This window comes from Rattus rattus, chromosome 5 (assembly GCF_011064425.1).
Source record: "Rattus rattus isolate New Zealand chromosome 5, Rrattus_CSIRO_v1, whole genome shotgun sequence".
Taxonomy (NCBI): Eukaryota; Metazoa; Chordata; class Mammalia; order Rodentia; family Muridae; genus Rattus; species Rattus rattus.
The window spans coordinates 9,791,822-9,810,554 of NC_046158.1; the positions used below are offsets into that span (position 1 = coordinate 9,791,822).

The 18,733-nt window shown below is 43.9% G+C and overlaps 1 protein-coding gene across 1 annotated transcript in view; it reads left to right on the forward strand.

The window, feature by feature from the left end:
- Positions 1 to 10,463: 10,463 nt before the first annotated feature.
- Positions 10,464 to 18,733, forward strand: part of Abo (ABO, alpha 1-3-N-acetylgalactosaminyltransferase and alpha 1-3-galactosyltransferase) — a 29,980-nt gene continuing 21,710 nt past the window's right edge. The window contains exon 1 of the transcript XR_004387968.1: positions 10,464 to 10,557. The gene's annotated coding sequence lies outside the window, so the exon portion shown is untranslated. The remainder of the gene's footprint in view (positions 10,558 to 18,733) is intronic.

The following is an 18,733-nucleotide window of genomic DNA, read 5'->3' on the forward strand; positions in this document are numbered from 1 at the left end:
CACTTAATTGGGGGCTGGCTTACAGTTTCCGAAGCTCAGTCCATTATTATCACGGTGGGAAGCACAGCAGCATAAAGGCAGGCCTGGTGGTAGAGGAGCCAAGAATTCTACAGTTTGATCCAAGGCAGCCAGGAGGCATACATACATACATACATACATACATACATACATACATACATACACACATACATACAAACATACATACATACACACATACATACACACATACATACACACATACATACACATACATACATATATACACACATACATACAAACATACATACACAATACATACACATACAAACATACATACACACATACATACATACAAACACATAATACATACATACACACACATACACACACATACACATACATACCTACATACATACACTCACACACATACATACATACACACACATACACATACATACACACACACACACACACACACACACACACACACACATCCTCTAAGCCCAGCCTCCAGAGTGACATACTTCCTCTAACAAGGCCACACTTCCCAATACTGCCACTTCCTATGGGCCATGCATATTCAAACCACCACAAGAGGTGCCAGGGTGCATACTCTCAAATCCTGAATGGCGGTGGATGGATGGTTCTAAAAAAAAGAGACACTCAAGCCAGTTGACCCCATATGCCGGGAACAGCAAAATCAACTTTACCCAGTGTATCTTAGCAACAGTCAGTTCCAGGATAGCTCTCTCCTGACTTGATTCAAATACTGTCGTGTGCTATCTATCAGGATGGTTTGTGATTGAGTGATCATGAAGCTTCTGAGAGCACTCAGTGACTCTGTAGCACTCACCCTTGTTCCTGCTTATCCCTGGATGAGGATGCACTGTAGGATTTCCTCAGACACTGGAGTGACAGGGTTCCCAGTGCCCAAACGGCATTTCACAGTCATCTGTGACTCTACTTCCCTCCGGGTCATCTAGTGCAATTTTCTGCCTTGCACTGATACTAGGCATGCATTTGAAATACACACATACATGCAAGCAAAATCTCCACACAAAAAATAATTAAAAAATAAGAGGTGTTGCTAGGACCATACCCTTCCCTCAGGGTTGATATGTTGTTAGTGGTTGATGAGTGTGTGAGAGAGAGAGATTTCTTTAGTGGTGTAGACACTGGTAAAGTACACAGGCTCTTGTGAAGAAAAATTTATCCCTGCCTCTATAATCAACCCTAATTAATCTCTCTCTCTCTCTCTCTCTCTCTCTCTCTCTCTCTCTCTCTCTCACACACACACACACACACACACACACATGCACACACACACACACACATAAACACGCAGGACATGAAAGTAGAGGAGAGATTAATTGGGAGGAGGAATGGATCATCAGGAGTGTAAGGGACTGATAGTGTGACAGAAGTGTGACTATAATAAAATCACATTGTATATGCATGAACAATTATATATTGAAACCCACTATTATGTATAATTAACATATGCTAATACAAATCATTTTTAAAAGGACAGGGCTGATGTTCTCTAGAGCTGGCCAGGCTTAGTGCCCTAGAGAAAGATACCTGAAGAAACAAAACAGAAAGAACAAGAAATTTTGATGATCAACTAGTTGGTTTCAAGAACTTGTTCATTCAGTTTCTCCCCCTCATCTTCATTCTATTTCTCCTTCATCTTCTTCTACTTCTCCTATTTCTTATTCTTCTCCTCCTTTTCTCCTCCTCCTCTAATCCTCCTCTGATCTTCTTCTTCATTCTTCCTCTTCCTCCTCTTTTTTTAAATGGTGGGTACACCCCCAGATCATCTTATGATAGCATATCTCCATGTGTCTGTCTTCCTTGGTTATCCTTCAAATCTAAAAACTCAGAGAGATTGAAGACCTTAGATCCTCCCAAGACAGAAAAAGACTAACATAAAGTAGCATGAAGACAATGCTGTCACTCTTTCACCCAGTGTCATAGAGCTCTGACCTCTGTGTTTGACAACTGTCATTTTCCTCAGAGCTGTGACTCTTGCAAGAGACTCCCAAGATTAGGTTTGTTGATGGTTGATGTTCCTTCATGGAAAGAAGGGGTGGGATATTTACCTGAGATTTGTCCATGCCTCCCACACCTCCCACAATTGTATGTAATTCTGCCACAGGAGCAGGTGGCATTTGCTGTTAGGAAGTTTACTTTGAATTGAACAATTCCCTCCGGGAGGTAGTAATAAGCTCAGGAGGTAAACAAGATCATAGTCTAGGAAATGGAAACATGGAAGATTCTGAAAGGCTCCTCCCTAGCTTTATAAAAGGAATAAATTGGTGTTCTGGGAGGCTAAGTGACCAGCCAATCCATAGAGAGAGGGCAGTCTCAGATTGGAGTGATGTCCCCAAGCTGTGCAGACAGCATCAAGACTGCAGCTTTCTTGAGTTGTCACCGATGTTAGGGTAAGCCTTTTGGTGGTGTGACTGCGTTTGAGTCTTCCCTGCTCTTTTATGTAACCTTGAATCCACACTCAGCTAACTGGCTTCAGATACTTCTTCACTAGGAGAGCTTTATCTTCTTCTTCTTTTTTAATGTTAATCTACCCCCCATGATGTTATGATAATGGATCTCCATGTGTTTGCTCTGTTAGTAATTCTAACAAAAAATGCTTGCTCAACGTGGCTTCCTCAGCCTGCATTTATTTATTTCTTCCTTTCTTTCTTTCTTTCTTTCTTTCTTTTTTTCTTTCTTTCTTTCTTTTTTATTAACTTGAGTATTTCTTATTTACATTTTGAATGTTATTCCTTTTCGGTTCCGGGCCAACATCCCCAATCCTCTCCTCCCTTCTTTATGGGTGTTCCCTCCCCATCCCCCCCCACTACTGCCTCCCCCAACAGTCACATTCACTGGGGGTTCAGTCTTAGCAGGACCCAGGGCTTCCCCTTCCACTGGAGCTTTTACTAGGATATTCATTGCTACCTATGAGGTCAGAGTCCAGGGTCAGTCCATGTATAGTCTTTGGTAGTGGCTTAGTCCCTGGAAGCTCTGGTTGCTTGGCATTGTTGTACATATGGGGTCTCGAGCCCCTTCAAGCTCTTCCAGTCCTTTCTCTGATTCCTTCAACGGGGTCCTATTCTCAGCTCAGTGGTTTGCTGCTGGCATTCGCCTCTGTGTTTGCTGTATTCTGGCTGTGTCTCTCAGGAGAGATCTACATCCAGCTCCTGTTGGCCTGCACTTCTTTGCTTCATCCATCTTGTTTAATTGGGTCTCAGCCTGCATTTCTATACAACACAGGGCCACATACCTTCTGATGGCAGTGCCCAAAGTGGGCAAGGCATTTCAACATTATCGTTGATGAAGAAAATCCCCCACAGCCTTGCCTACAGGCAATATGGTGGAGGCATCTTCTCAATTGAGGTTTCCTCTTCTCCGATGACTCCAGATTGAGTCAAGTTGTCCAAAAGTAAGCAGTGCACTCACTGAAAGAAAGAGCTCTCTTGTATGATGGTTTCCTCCAAATGGAAATATTTCCTACAGGAGGGAGGGGGAGGAGGCTCCTGAGACTCAGAATAAAAGGGAGCCCCTCCCCATAGTCGTAGAACCAGAAAACAGCAGCTGAGGGAGTGGACTTTGAGTTTCTGAGCTTCAAGGAGGACATTCTAGAACCTGTCAGCTGTCTTCAATCTATGCGGACAGCTCCAGGGGAGCATTCTTTGCCTGTGTTGGTTAACATTATTATGATTCAGCTGTTTTTGAGGCTTTCCTGCTCTTTCGTGTAACCCCTCAGCTACTCTCCTGTTGGTAATACCAATAAAATCTCATTGGTTCATGAAGTAGGACTTGGGTGCACTTGTTACTTTGGTCTGACAGCTCCTTACTTATGGTGAATTGATTTATTTGGCTTACAGATCGTAGCCCATAATTAAAGGAAGCCAGTGTAGGAACTGAAGCAGTGGGGCATTGGCCATAGATGAATGCTGCTTACTGTCTTGTGTCTGCTAGCTTGTCCACCCACTTTTATTATATGTCTTAGGCCCACCTGCCCAGGGATGACATCATCCACAGTAGGCTGGCCCCTCCCACATCACTCAGCCACCAAGAACTGCTCTCCCCCACACATACCCTTCAGACATGCCCATAGGCTAATCGATGAAGCAGCTTCCTCAGTGAAGGTTCCCCCTCCCCAGGCACATCTAGGTTTGTATGAAGTTGACAAAATTTACTTCATAAACCTCCCAAACTAAAAGATTGATACACCTTAGGAACATCTGGGCTGTGCTGAATTTGGGTTTTAAAGTTTGGTCTCAATGCTGGAGACTGCCTCAGCATGACGATCAAGTGCTGTTCCTGGACACACATGGTAGGATACAACCATCTGTAACTCTAGTTCTAGGTCCTCTTCTGTTTCTGTGGATACCAGACATGTGGGTAGTGCTGAGATATACATGTAAACCAAACACCCATATACATAAAATGAGCACATGTTATTTAAGAGATTTATTAAAATGCTGTTTGGCTTCACAGCTGAGCAACTTTATGATGCCACATGCTCCCATGATCTCCTCACTTAACACGCTCCTCCATCAATCTCCTTTGCTTGTTCATATACCTGAGTTCTCCTATCCCATTCCTTAAGAACCCATCTCCCTGTGAACGCTTCACTTTAACTAGAGCATTGTAGGGGGAAGGGTACCTTGGTAGTGAGTACTCTGCTCTGACCCCTGCTGCTCCTGCTGCTATGAAGGAAGAGAGAAGACTCGACAGAAAAGTTCTCCCTAGCGGAATATGGCCTCTTACAAGCTCCGGATAGTACATAGTTGGTCTTTGCTGCAATCATTACATCATTCTTAATCACTGTGTGTTTCTCTCCTGAGGTGAGTAGACACACATGTGTTGCATCTTTTTAGAAAAAAAACTCACACGACATGTGAATTTGTTCCCTAATCTCTTAAGGACCTTCACAGATAGTCACACGTATAAGGAAATGGGTGGAGACAAGGTTCTGTGGATAAGAGCTCTGAGTACTCTTGTAGAGGACCTGAGTTTGGTTCCTAGAATCCATACATCAGACAGCTCATGACTGATTGTAACTCCAGCACTAGGGAATCTAATTCCTTGTGTTGACACCTGTGAGCATTGCTCTCATGTACACAAACTCACATCTTTCTGCCTTTCTGTCTCTGTCTCTCTGTCTCTCACACACACACACACACACACACACACACACACACACACACACACACACACACAGAGGGCAGGGAGGAAGCTAGGCAAGAGGTCACCTGCTTAACAGCATTGGCTGACCTTCCAGAGGACCTGGGTTCAATACCAAGCACTCCAGGGCAGGTTACAACTGTCTGTTATCCAATTACAGGGGTCTGATGCCTTTTTCTGGTCTTTTCTCGCAATAGGCATACATGCTGGCAAAACACCAATACACAAACACAGAAACAATAAAACTCCTCAAAAGAAAAACAAGCAACCAAAATGAGGTTAAAAACTAAAAAGAAATCAGAAGTAATAAAAAAAATGGCTAAGGCCTGGAGAGTTAGTGCAGTGGTAGAGACCATGCGTTGCTCTTGTAGAGGACCCTGGTTTTGATCCCTGAACCTACAAGCTCTCTGACCTCCTTGGGTATCTGGCATGCATGTTGTACATAGTCTTGTATGGTACTCACCAGAGCAGCTGGCTCAGACATGGGTTTAAGGTAATAGAAAATCTTTACTAGCCAACCAGCAACTACAATTAGTGTTCAGGATCCCAAAGTAACCCTGAGCCTTTCTCAGGGTGAACTTTTAAACAGAAAAACCATGTTCTGGGTTGAGATACTTCAGTTAACAAGAACAGCCAGAAGCATGGCTACAGAAGCCAAAAGGCACGGTTAGTGCATTAGAGACTCCCAGGACTATGGACTTTGATGGGTTATGTGTTTGGTTTGTTTTTGCAGGCTTTGCTGGCTGTGTGCTGGGTTTTATAGCCTGAATGGTATGCCCAAAATGGAGTCAGTTGTGCTAAGGCCTGGGTCCTGTTACATTCCCCATTGATCTGAGTGAATGAACCAAATCATGGGCTCATCCTGCTTTAAAGAGGTCTAGCTGGTCCCAAGGGGCCATTAATTTTACTGAGCTGACACACAGTTGGCCATATAGTTTAAGAGGCAGGGCTGAATCCAAAGATAGGATTAAGTTTGCTGCTCTTTTTGAAATTTTTTTTGAAAGATTTTTTTTTTACTTAGTTTTTATCTTTAACCTCATGAGATGTAAATCTAAGCCTCTCCAATTTTGTATGACCATTTCTGCAACAGAATCTAACTGTTGTTCTAATACCTCTAGGTCCTGACCAACCTGTGCATTTAGTTTGGAAAGTATCAGAAGAGGCACATTTAGTCATACCATTATTACATGCACTGCAAGTCGTCTTAGAGGCTTGGTAATGTTGTTATCCAGATGAATTAGTCCATAGGCAGAATAGCAGGTATCAGAATAAGATAAATGCCTAGGTTAAAGGTTGTGGGTATTAAAAGTGTTAGCCTCTTGTAAGTCCTTTAATGTTAATTTGGGCTGTCCCTAGTCACAGTGAGTCTTGTCAGTTAGTGGGCTGACAGTCTGGTTAGTTTCTATCCTATGTGGTATGGGGCTGAGTATCTAAGCATAACCAGGAATCCTGGACAATTTCTGACTGGTAATGATTAACTCTATTCCTAAGGTCCCTTCCTGTGGCATAGAGACTGATTCCTTAGGTTCCTCCTGTTTCCCAAATGCCAGAATATTATTTAAGAAATTCCCAGATTTTTAATTTTAGGGCCATTGGATAACATTTTTTTTTATTGTACACTTTTGGAGAGGGATTTTCTTCATATATAATCATCTGTGTGTTTTTATGAAGCCTTTGTTTGACAATCCAGATTTTCCCAATGGAAACTCCCTCATTCCTGTCAACTAGTGGGTAGGGACCCAGCTGCAGGGAATGCACAGAATTGGAAATTCTTGCATTCCTATCTCGAAAGATAAATCCACACATCTTCCCCCCCCCAATACAACCAGACACTTAAAATGGGGATCAGTAAGCAAAGGTCAAGATGGAATATGGGATGCTGGTCTGTAGCCATATTAGCTGTCACCTCCAGTGTGTCTGTCTTCCTCAGTTGCCAAGATCCAGGCCTGAGGCTGGTTGGGGCTGGACCTTAACTCTGTATTTATATGAAATAAAGTATCAGGAGGAGGTAGAGGACAGGGAGTAAAGAGGACCAGGTTCTCAGTGAAACTGTAATTTTAATGGGAAAATAGACTGAAGACAGTTCATTTAGCAACATCCAAGACTTTTTTGATCTGGGTATGGTGGATCCCTAATAGAATGGCAGCTAACTACATAGCCATAGAGGTGGAGAGAATCACTATGTAGTTCCTTTCCTATTGACTGATGTTGGTTGTAGATGCCACAGTAGAGAGAGAAGGTCACCAAGATGTTAAGCCTTCATTTTCCAAAGGAGGAGAATGGTACTGCCTCTCCAGTTACTTTATTCAAACATCATATAAGTTTAATTGGGGCTGGGAAAGGTTCCATCTAACAAAGCTCTCTTGTCCTTTGCTGTTCATGAGAGCAGACAACCCACACCCATATTAGTCCCTTTTGACTATGGCTAGTCCTAATCAAAAATAAGAATTTTGTGTTTTCCAGGAGTGTCTTAGGACCAAGATTAGTACAGCAAGGTCTCACATAGCTTCAAGTGCAAACCTTCCAGAGAGACAACATTTCTTCCCATCTCATAACAATTTCTCAGCCTTACTGATTGACCTAAACTTGGCTTTGCTGAATCCTTTTACTCAGAGTCAGACACAAAGGCTTTTCTGTACATATCACTACACTGTCCAAGTTGGTTCCTTTGTCTACCTGTTTGACTCAGTATCACCAGGTTCAACATCTGAAGCTGATGGTGAACTTAGAATGTTCTGGGTCTCTCCCATATCTGATAAGGAGCCTTTATAGCTAACTGGAGGGCCTGTTGTGCCTTGAGAAAGGAATGGTTAGCAAGTTCTGCCAACTCTGATCTCTGGCTACATCAACAGCTGGTCTTTGGGCTGGGAAGCAGTTGGGGAGGTCAGTTTTCCGAACATAATCTCAGAGCAGATAAATACCTTCCTACATGGAGTGCAGTGAGCCCAAAGCAAAGCCCAGGAAGAAGGTTTATCCATCGTTTGCTAGACTCTAATGAAAGTTTTGTTAGAGTTGCTTCTAATGTCCTACTGTCTTAGTTAGAGTTTTAGTGCTGTGAACAGACACCGTGACGAAGGCAACTCTTATTAGGACAACATTTAATTGGGGCTGGCTTACAGGTTCTGAGGTTCAGTCCATTATCACCAGGGTAGGAAGCATGGCAGCGTCCAGGCAGGCATGGCACAGGAGGAGCTAAGAGTTCTACATCTTGTTCCAAAGGTAAACAGGATAAGGCTGACTCCTCACGCAGCTAGGAGGAGGGTCTCAAAGCCCACCCCCACAGTGACATACCTGTTCCATCAAGGCCACATCTTCTAATAGTGCCACTCCCTGGACCAAGCACATTCAAACCACCACACCTATTCATTACCAGTATCACCGTCATCACTGCCACCACCACCACCATCATTATCATTACTACCTGTCCAGAACTCTGAGGTCTGTACATACAATGGAGTTTTCAATCTATGTCTAAAGGTTTAACAGTGTTTTGCCTGTGAAAGCCAGGCCATTGTTGGACTCATTGTTAGGGAGAGGCCAAATTGGAGGACTGACATCTGCAGGGGCTTTGTAGCTCCTATTTGAGTCATTTCAGTCCATGTGGGGAAAACTTTTATTCACCTGAATAAAAGGTAGCTATAAAAAGTAGCAAGTATCCTCTCCTGGCAGGCCAGGTCTTGGTGAAGTCAGCTTTTCTAGAGACTGTTAGGATGCCCATTTCTTATTTGACCCCATCCTGGGTAACTGCATTCTGTTTTGGATTTACTTGAGCACAAACCCAACATGGGACTGAGATCCTGTACTATGCTACTCTGTCTTTGTCTAACATACCTTGGTCTGAGGAACTCAGTAAGTTTTGTGGACTCCAGATAGGTAGCCTGGTGAAGAAGTTTAGTTATAGAGACCACCTGCCAGTGGTTTTTGGGAGAATGGCCTTTCTCTCTGTTGTCCTCTAACATCCTGTGGGTATCTTCTTTACCATGGTCTCAGGCAGACCTGGGTCAGGGTGTGTCACCAGAATACTAATTGTCCCCACTGGTCCTATGGCCACTTATGATTTGTCAGGCAGCCAGGTCAGCATCCTGGCAGTAGAGGAGAGCAATTTATGGGGGAAGTCAAATAGTCTCTAGGAGAGCCAAGAATCTCTCTCTCTCTCTCTCTCTCTCTCTCTCTCTCTCTCTCTCTCTCTCTCTCTCCTCTCTCATAGTAAAAGGATACCCAATATTCATAACAACTGTTTATATTCATGGTGGTAGACTTTACTTTTCCCCATCTGAAAGCCTGGGTTTCAAGCAGTTTTTAGCCTTTCGATTGATAGAAAGATTCATGTCTTAGGCTAATACATTAAAAAATTGTTAGTCACAAGATATTATTTCAGACACAGAGGTGGGCAAAGCATGGCTATTAAGGAAGGTGACATTAGCCCAAGGTAAACTGTAATTAGACCGGTATGGGGACAGTCAGTCAACCTTGTAGAAGGTGCTTGTAAGGTTTAGCCTCTTTTGAGCAAAATTTGGTTCACATGACATTTTTCTAGATTAAATTGACAAGATTCGGAGTTGAAAACAAGATCTATGGTGAGATTTAAGGCCAGTATGATTTACACAGTCAAGTCTAGGCCAGCCTGGGAAACATGCCACCTTGTAGAGGGATACAGAGCTAAGGAGATGTCGTGAGAGGAAAGACTGGGAAAGATGAGAAGAGGAAGAGTAAGGAGTGGAAGAGATGAGAGGGAGAAGAAGGAGAGAGAGAGAGGGAGAGAGAGAGAGAGAGAGAGAGAGAGAGAGAGAGGGGAGAGAAGAGAGAGAGGAGAGAGAGAGGAGAGAGAGAGAGAGGAGAGAGAGGAGAGAGAGAGAGAGAGAGAGAGAGAGAGAGAGAGAGAGAGAGAGCGAGAGAGAGAGAGAGAGAGGGGGGGGGGGGGGGGGAGAGAGAGAGAGAGGGAGGGAGGGGAGGGAGGGAGGGAGGGGGGAAGGGAGGGAGGGAGGCAGGGAGGGAGGGAGGGAGGCAGGGAGGGAGGGAGGGAGGCAGGGAGGAAGGGACAGAGAGACAGAGAGACAGAGAGACTGAAGAAGACAGTGGGGACAGATTTGGGGACCACAGCAAAGGCGGGTTAGAGCATGACAGCAGAGGGGAAGCACACACAGTCCCTGTGAGATGAGGTGTGGATGACACTGCCTGTGTCCTTGGAGATACCTGTCTCAGGACACCTGGTTCCTGCACACACACCTCGTCTGCCAGAGTTCTTCCCCGCCCACAAGTGTGCAGAGCTGGGTATTGTCTCTCCTGAGGGATAGGTCTGCTGTGCACCTGAGGTCCGGGCTGTGCCTAACAACTTGCTGTGCAGAAACTGAACCATCCTGGGTCCTGATATGAACCTCAGAGGTGAGCAGAGGAATAAGGAAGGGGGGCTGGCAGTGGGTGCCCTCCATTGATTGCTTACCATCTGGACCAGGCTTTATTGCTACAGGGGTCAGAGGCTCAGAGGTGGCAGGGCCAGGAACCCTGAGTGTCCTGGGATCTGTGATTCTGCATGTGTACTGTTGAGAGGTGGGTAAGTGGGGCAGAGACTAGCATCTTATTGGAAAGTCCTGATTTGACTAAGGCAGAACTGCTGTGGGAGGTCATTGAATGCAAGCGATCTGTCTGTTCTTTTACTGAACACACGCTTCTCCACCTGCCTAGGTACACCAGAACAGAGGTGGTGGTCAGTGGCTATGAATCAGGCCTTTCAGGAGCTCATAGGAGCCACCTGTGGAGAGAAGGGGACGAAGGCCAAGGGGAGGAGTCCCAGGTGGGGACTAATCCTGCAGGGCTAGAGAGGAGGGGTGAGGGAAGGAAGGGTGGGGCTGGCTCCCCAGCCCTCACCTGGTCAAGCCAGGCTCATTTTGCTAGCAAAAAAAAAAATTCAGGATATTACGCAAAGAAACACAAAAACAAAGCAAAATTAATCTTGGAAGAGAATTCCTTTTTTTCCAGAAGTGTGTGCTACCTGTGAGGAATACATGGGAGTACAAACGTATTCACTCTAGCTCCAGTGGTGACCGTGTGTCACCCCACCCATGGGCCTGGACCGTACAATCCGGTGATGCCGGCTAATTCCTAATCAGCACAAAGGGTGAGGGCATGATATGCTCCATAGGTGTGTGCACCGGAGTTTTAGAAGATAGGGGAGGCTATGACTCTTGATAACTAACCACCTTAGATAGCAAACACCCACTTCTCACTCTCCATCTTTTCTTCCTGTGTTAAAATACATAAATCAAAATAATCATCTTAAACATTTACCCTCATGACAAAGAAGACAGAGTTTTCTTATTTATTTTTCCTGCATGATGTGTGCACATGGCCATGTGTGAAGGGTTCAGAGGGCAACTCTGTGGAGGTGCTTCCTCTAATTCATGGGTTCCAGAGCTCAGACTCAGGCCGTCAAGTGTAGGCAGGAAGGCTCTCCCTACTGTGCCATTTTATTGGCCAATCTTAGCAATTTTAAGGGAAAAGTTCAGTGTCTTTAAATTCATTCACTTTAAGTAGGACTGCATAACTTTCTATTTTGGTGAATTTGATGTGGGGAGGAAGCTCAGTGCTGCCCTCCAATACCCCAGGGAGGGGCCTGAGGCCCTGGCCCAGTGTGGATGCAGCGAGACCGTCATAATTTCTATGCTGGGCAAAGGATTGTTCAGTTTCTGGGATGGACCTTTGGATGGGATTGAGGTTGGGTTAGGAAACAAGTTGTTTCCAATTTGTGCTTGAAGCCCCTGGGTTGGGCAGCAGGAGTGGGGGCAGGGATGCTCCAAGGATCCACTAAGGGGCTGAGGGGGCAAGGGAGCAAAGATAACGCAAAGGAGGGACCTGGGCAGGAAAGTCAGGGTTGCATGGAGGACTGAGGTCAGTCTTGGTTGGTGGCTGAACTCTCAGGGGACAGAAGAGAAAAGGCAGAGCAAGGCTGGCAGGTGCCAGGGCAGCTGCTTTAGAGGCAGGCAGGGAGGATGGACACCTGGGAGAAAGGCCGGGCTCTGGCCCTGGGAAGAGTTTTCAATTTTTTCCTACAAAGGCCAGGCCAGGCATGGGTGGGGTGGGTAGATAGAGCAAATGTCACTTTAAAGAAAACCACAGACCAGGTTCATTATTGTTTTCCTCATGTGAGAAACTACTAGAACACAATGTATAGCAAGGCAGAGGGAGTGGCCTAGCATTTCTCGAGCTGTAGCCCAGGTTAGTAAAAATGTGAATGTTCCAGATAGAGGGGAGAGGAAGGAACCTTGGGAACAAAAGAGGTGTGCTGTGGGTATTGTAGAGTCTCATCACTGGGCTAATGATGTAAGATCTGTTCTGGAAAAGAGGATAAATGTGTTTGTTATGAGACATAGAATATAAAGAAGTAACTTGGGTGGCCTCGAAAAGGACAATAACTTCTCATTTTTCTTAACTGAATTGATCTTTTATACCATTTTCCTATGCAGTATGAAATTAAGTCAATGGACAGTGTAAAAGACCTTTGAGATGACAAATTTGTTCATCTTGTGATGCTAAGGGCAGGGGTCAATTATGCTGGAATGCCTGTAGGAAGTCCAGGTGTGTTCCAAATGTAAAGGTACGCTATTAAGTGATAATCGACTTTTGTCATTTCGATATTTTGAAAAGCTTTCTTATTTATTGCACAATGGCATGAGATTTTGCACTGAGGATACACAAAGAGTTAGAATCTCCATTAGCAACATTCAAAAATGGGGTGAGGGGGTTGGTCTCTAGCTGTGGAAATGTATTAATATCACAATAGCTTTGGAAAATTATCTCATGCTTTAAAAGATGAGGTTTGAAGCTGTCTCTTGTGAGGGTTAGGTAGGGAACATGCACCCACAATGCATCTCAGCTATCGGAAGGGTGGTGTTTATTTTATTTTATTTGTGTAATTTAGAGAATAACCTTTTCAAGACAACTAAAAACACACTGGTAATGTTTGCACAGTGGATTTTCTACTGTAGGTGAAATGCATGTTTCCCTATAATGTATAACATAAACTTGAAGGTGTTTTTGCAACAAGGTTTCTGCCCCCAACTTTGACCTTTGTTGGAGTTGTTAATCTCTCTCTGAGGAAGAAATTTCTACTGACGTCCCTGTAGAGGTTGCCTATGGTTGAGAGCAGGTACAGAATGATAAACATTTTTCATACTGTTAGGGTATTAAATGTAAAAGCATTCTCTGAAATCTCTCACGATAAGAGGTGAATCTGTAGGAGTGTCTGTGGGGGAGCAAACAACCTGGTTGCAAAGGCCCTACATGCTGCATGCAAGTCTTGTAGTGACTGTCATTTTTCTGATTTTGTTGGTATGGTGAAAATAGGATTCCAAAGACTGTTGGAGGGCTCTCTACGCCCCGCATCCAGTTCTTGCTAGAGCAAGACTTTCAGTTGTTCCATTTCCTTCTTTTGTTGGCCACTGATCAACTGAAACTGAGGAATCAGTCAACACTGTGGTAGGAAAAACACACATCTAGGTTGGTGTGTCACCAGACAGCATTCCAACACGTTTGGATATCATAAACCAAACTGAGCATTTTAACCCCAAATCTCAAGGGATAACACTTAACCATCTTCATTTTCCCCCAACCATAGGGGCTCAGGTACCTCAATGCTATCAGAAAAGACAGTAACTTACACTTGAGATGACAACTCTCATTACCCATATATTAACAGGATCATCTGCCACAAACAGCTGTATAGATTCTGTATGTCCTTTCTGACTTCTCTATTTTAGCATCTCAGAACTCTTTGTTTTCACTTAGTTGGGGACTCAATACCAACACCAACACCAACACCAACACCAACACCAACACCAACACCAACACCAACACCAACACCAATCTAAGTGGAGGACTGTGACAGAGTATGACATTTTTGCAGCAACAATATTGGTAAGATCAGACAAGGTTTTATCACTTACATAAAGAGTTAAAGAGGGTTGTTCCCTGGTGATGTGATGTGATCTCTTGTGGTTTGGTTTTAGTTCTATTTGTATTGGTTCAGCTCCCTAAAACACACAGGAACCTGCACTCTGCCTGTAAGGGCCAATAGTAAACTCATGGTTATATTATTTTCTGATTATATTATAATAAAGTGTTTTCAACATTATCCAAATAGAAATAGCTAAGAATAGTCAAAGTTTAACAGTTCAGATATACTTATATAGATATTCTTCAAAACCATTAGAAATTCACAGAATTTAAAGTCATCTTGTTCTCACTAGATTTTTGACCAACAGACATGTCTGCTCCTGAAAGCGCCCCCTTCACAGTTCAAAGAAGACATTGAGCATCGTAACCTCCATATGGAGTTACTCCAGTTGTGACAAGGTAGCCACTGGGCAAGAATTGCCCTCGTTCATCTACAGACAAAAAATACTGTCCAGGAAAGAACTCATGATGCAGGCTGCTTGACAGCTCATCTTTACCAAGAGAGGGAAAGCTAAGCCTTTGTAGCTCCTGCTTCACTTAGTTCTGTCAGCTGGATCTGTGCCAGAAGGCTGAAGACAGATGCTCAACGTTTAGAGGAAGGGGGCCTGTCCATGTAGTTAGCTGTCTCTGCAAGTGGTTAAGTTTCGAAGGCTATATCTTTGTGCTTCCTATGTATTCAGGTGATATTTAATTTGTCCTTGGATCTCTGATGGGGTTGAAGACTAGTTATAGACTCATAATCAAACTTACGTTGTTTAGCATTAAGGAAGATGATGCAGATTTGAAAGGATGGTTTTCAGATCGTAATGCAAGTTAAAATCAAAACAAAATTCAGGTATAGAATTCTAAACTCTTTAAGTTAGAATAATGTATGTAAATTGACAAAATTGATGGGCTGGATGTTATTAGTGTATATCATACCTTATAGTTTACATATCAGTTATTACTATAGTCAATGTATATCTGAGAGAAAAGATGTTTTTAACGGATGAAACCTGTGAGATGTTGTGGATTGGTTCTAATGCTATTTGTATCAATTCAGCTCCCCAATCACAAAGGACCACGCATGTCTGCCTGGAAGATGCTGAGGGTCCCTGAGCCCCATTGGCTCTAATTGGTAAACAAAGTTTCCAGTGGTCAATGGCTGCGCATGGAGACAGAGGCGGGACTTTAGATTTGTGAGCAAGGGAACAATGGGTAGGAGGAGGTTGGAGAATCACCATTGCTGGGAAAGGAGATGGTGCTGGCCTGAGAAATGGAGGGCAGAGAGACAGACACTGCCAACATGGCAGAGTGTGGCCCATAACGGCTGAAGACCTGGGTCTGTGGTGGCCAAGATAGAATGTAGATTTTAATAAGTAATAATTCAGGAATATTGGAGGGGAGAGTGTGTTAGCCGCGGGGAGGTTTGGAAGTGCCTAGCCATTGCACTGTTTAAGACGTATTAAAATAGAAGACTGTGTGTCTGTGTGTGTATGTGTGTGTGTGTTGTGTATAACATATGGTACAGGTATGTGTTTGTGTGTATGTGTAGTCTGTACGTGATATGCATAGTGTATGTGGTGGGTATATGATGTGTGTGTGTATGTATTGTGTATAACATATGGTACAGGTATGTGTTTGTGTGTATGTGTAGTCTGTACGTGATATGCATAGTGTATGTGGTGGGTATATGATGTGTGTGTGTATGTATTGTGTATAACATATGGTACAGGTATGTGTTTGTGTGTATGTGTAGTCTGTACGTGATGTGCCTAGTGTATGTGATGGGTATATGATGTGCATGTGTGTGTGTGTCTGTGTGCTGTGGTATGTGTGTGTGTCTGTGTGCTGTGGTATGTGTCTGTGTGTGTGTGTGTGTGTGTGTCTTTCATTTGTGAATCCAAAGCATTTGGACAGGTAGTGAGGAGCTCAAATCTACCTACTGGTGACTTTAGAGTGGATTAATCTACTACTGCTTCAGTGACCACATGATATGACACTTCTACCCCACAGAGCCCTTATTATAAACTTCTTTGTTCATGGTGACATAAGGTAGTAAGAGCAGTTGAGGAATAGAGCGTTCCTTGTTAATAGACAGCATTCTTCTTGAAGACATTAGTGCCTTAATTTCTAGTCTAAAATCTTCATCAATTACACCAGCAGTACCGGGAACCCCCATTCAATCTATACTACCATCCCCCCAAGTAATCCTACCGGGGCTTGGGGAATAGGTCCCCAAGTTCCTGTAGGCACTGCTTGTATGCCCACTGCACTTGTACGAATCATATTCCCAGCTGCTGGCAGGTCTAATCCTGCACCCCCTGAGGTTGATGCTTGGAGAGGTGAAATGTTTCATTGTCCATTGCCCCCTGACTTGTTGATAACTTTATTCTGGTGCTGCAGGCATAGAAGAAAGGAGCTGTCAATCTTTATCAAGCATGTTCTCCACTGATTAGACAACAAGTGCAGAATTGTCATGTTAAAATTCCCGTTACCTGTTAGGGAGCCAAGGAGGCATCTGTACAATCAGTCCTTCTGCAGGTGTCCTGGCTTACCACATCTAAAGCAAATCAGCCCACCTGGTCTCAGTTCTTGCTAGTAATAGACAAAATGTTTTTGTTGGCTGAGTTTGATGACAAGTGGCTACCTGTCTTTTTCACTGCCTTTGGAAGGCAAAAAAGAAAGTCAACAAAAGATTCTGAAAGGACCATTAACATTTTGAGGAAGGTATGGGTAGGTTTCAGGCCGTTTTGTCATGATCACAGTGCAGTCACTACAATAGGTCTCTTTCTCAGATGAGACTCTTGACAAGGAGCAGTGTTGGTGGCAGTAGTGCCCCACCCCCATGAGAGGGCACATTACCAGCTGAATGAGGGAAGTGTGCAGCGAGGTTCTTCCCTGGACCCTCATCTGAGCCACTTCAGGAAGCTGTTGTCTAACCAGTTAATGCTTCATGGAAATTCCTTACCAGAAATGTGTCTTAATTGATTTTAGATTTTGCCAAGTTGGTTGATATGTTTAACCACCACAGAAGGGTTGGCAGCTTTTATGTGGTTGGATTTTATGAATTCTTTGTGCACTTTGGATGATAGTTCTTTATCAAGTAATGTCTTTTGCAATCAGTTTATGAGTTGTCTTTTCTTTGCTCCTTTGTTAGAGCAGAAAAATATAATTTTAAGGAAAGGCAGCTTTTAGCCATCTCTTTCATGTACCTGTCCTTGGTGTTGTATCTAAAATGTCATCATCAAAACTCCCATAGTCTCCGTTTGCTCCTGAGTAACTGAGTAACGTTAGTAACTGACTTGCATGTAACTCTGAGAACTGTATGGAGTTAACTATTACAAAGTCTGGGTAGTGTCTTCCTTGTTTGCTCTGCATGTGAATGTTCAAGGGGTCAATCTCTGTTATTTCTCCACAATATTGGCCTCAATATTTTGTTTAAGGTCAGTGCACCGACATTTCTAGGTCTATTTCTGGGCTCTCTATTTTGCCCCATTGACCCATTTGTCCAGTCTTTCAAATATCATGCTTCCTCAGGTAATTTGAGTCCTCAGGATCTATCCTTCATCACTATGTTGTTTGTCCTTGGGACCTTTACCTTCCTGACATAAAATTTAAAATCAGTCTTTTGTTGAGTCAGAGTGTCTTATCTTAGGCTGATGTAGGAATCACTAGGTAGCCAAGGATGGCCTTGAAATCTTGATTCTCCTGCATCCACCTTGTTTTACTGCTGTGAACAGACACCATGACAAAGGCAACTCTTATACGGACAACATTTAATTGGGGCTGGCTTAAAGGCTCAGAGGTGCAGTCCATTATCATCAAGGCAGCATCTAGGCAAGCATGGTCCAGGAGGAGCTGAGAGTTCTACATCTTCATCTGAAGGCTGCTAGCAGAATACTGGCTTCCAGGCAGTTAGGAGTCTTAAAGCCCATACCCACAGCAACACACCTACTCCAACAGAGCCACACCTTCTAATAGTGCCACTCCCTGGGTCGAGCTTATACAAACCATCAGACACCTGCAAAGTGCTGGAATCTACCTAGTTTTGTGCACTGTAGGAAAACCACTCTAGCAGCTGAGACAAACTTCCAGCTCTCAATCAGTCTTTTGATATTTACGAAAGAACCTGCTAGGATTTTGATGGTGCTCTATGGACTCTATCGAAGTCTGGAATGGGCAGGTATCTCTACAGCTTTGAGATGTCTCACGTATAAACTGTGGTCTCTTTCTACTAATGTGGCATTTGATGGGAGAAGGCAGAATGGATCCTTGTGACTGGCCTGGCTGGTGTCCAGTTCCCTTGTGAGCAGGCCAGGCAGTAGAAGCCTGGGAAGGAGCAGCTGACTAGGAGAGAAGTGAAGGTTGGTGGTGAGACCCTAAGGCTTCAGGTTTCTGGCACATAGCATGCAGTGCAAGATTGAGACCCTGGGTCCCACATCCACAGGAGTGGGAGGGTGAAGGCTGACAGCCATTAGAGGAGTAAAAATATGGGTTAAAAATTAATCAAGTTGCGGGGCCACCAAACTCCATTCTGCTTGACCCTGTCACATCTGGGTGATTCTGTGTTCTCACCTGCTAAAAGTGGTTTAGGAGAATACGGCCAAGAAGCAGAAGTGTAAACTGG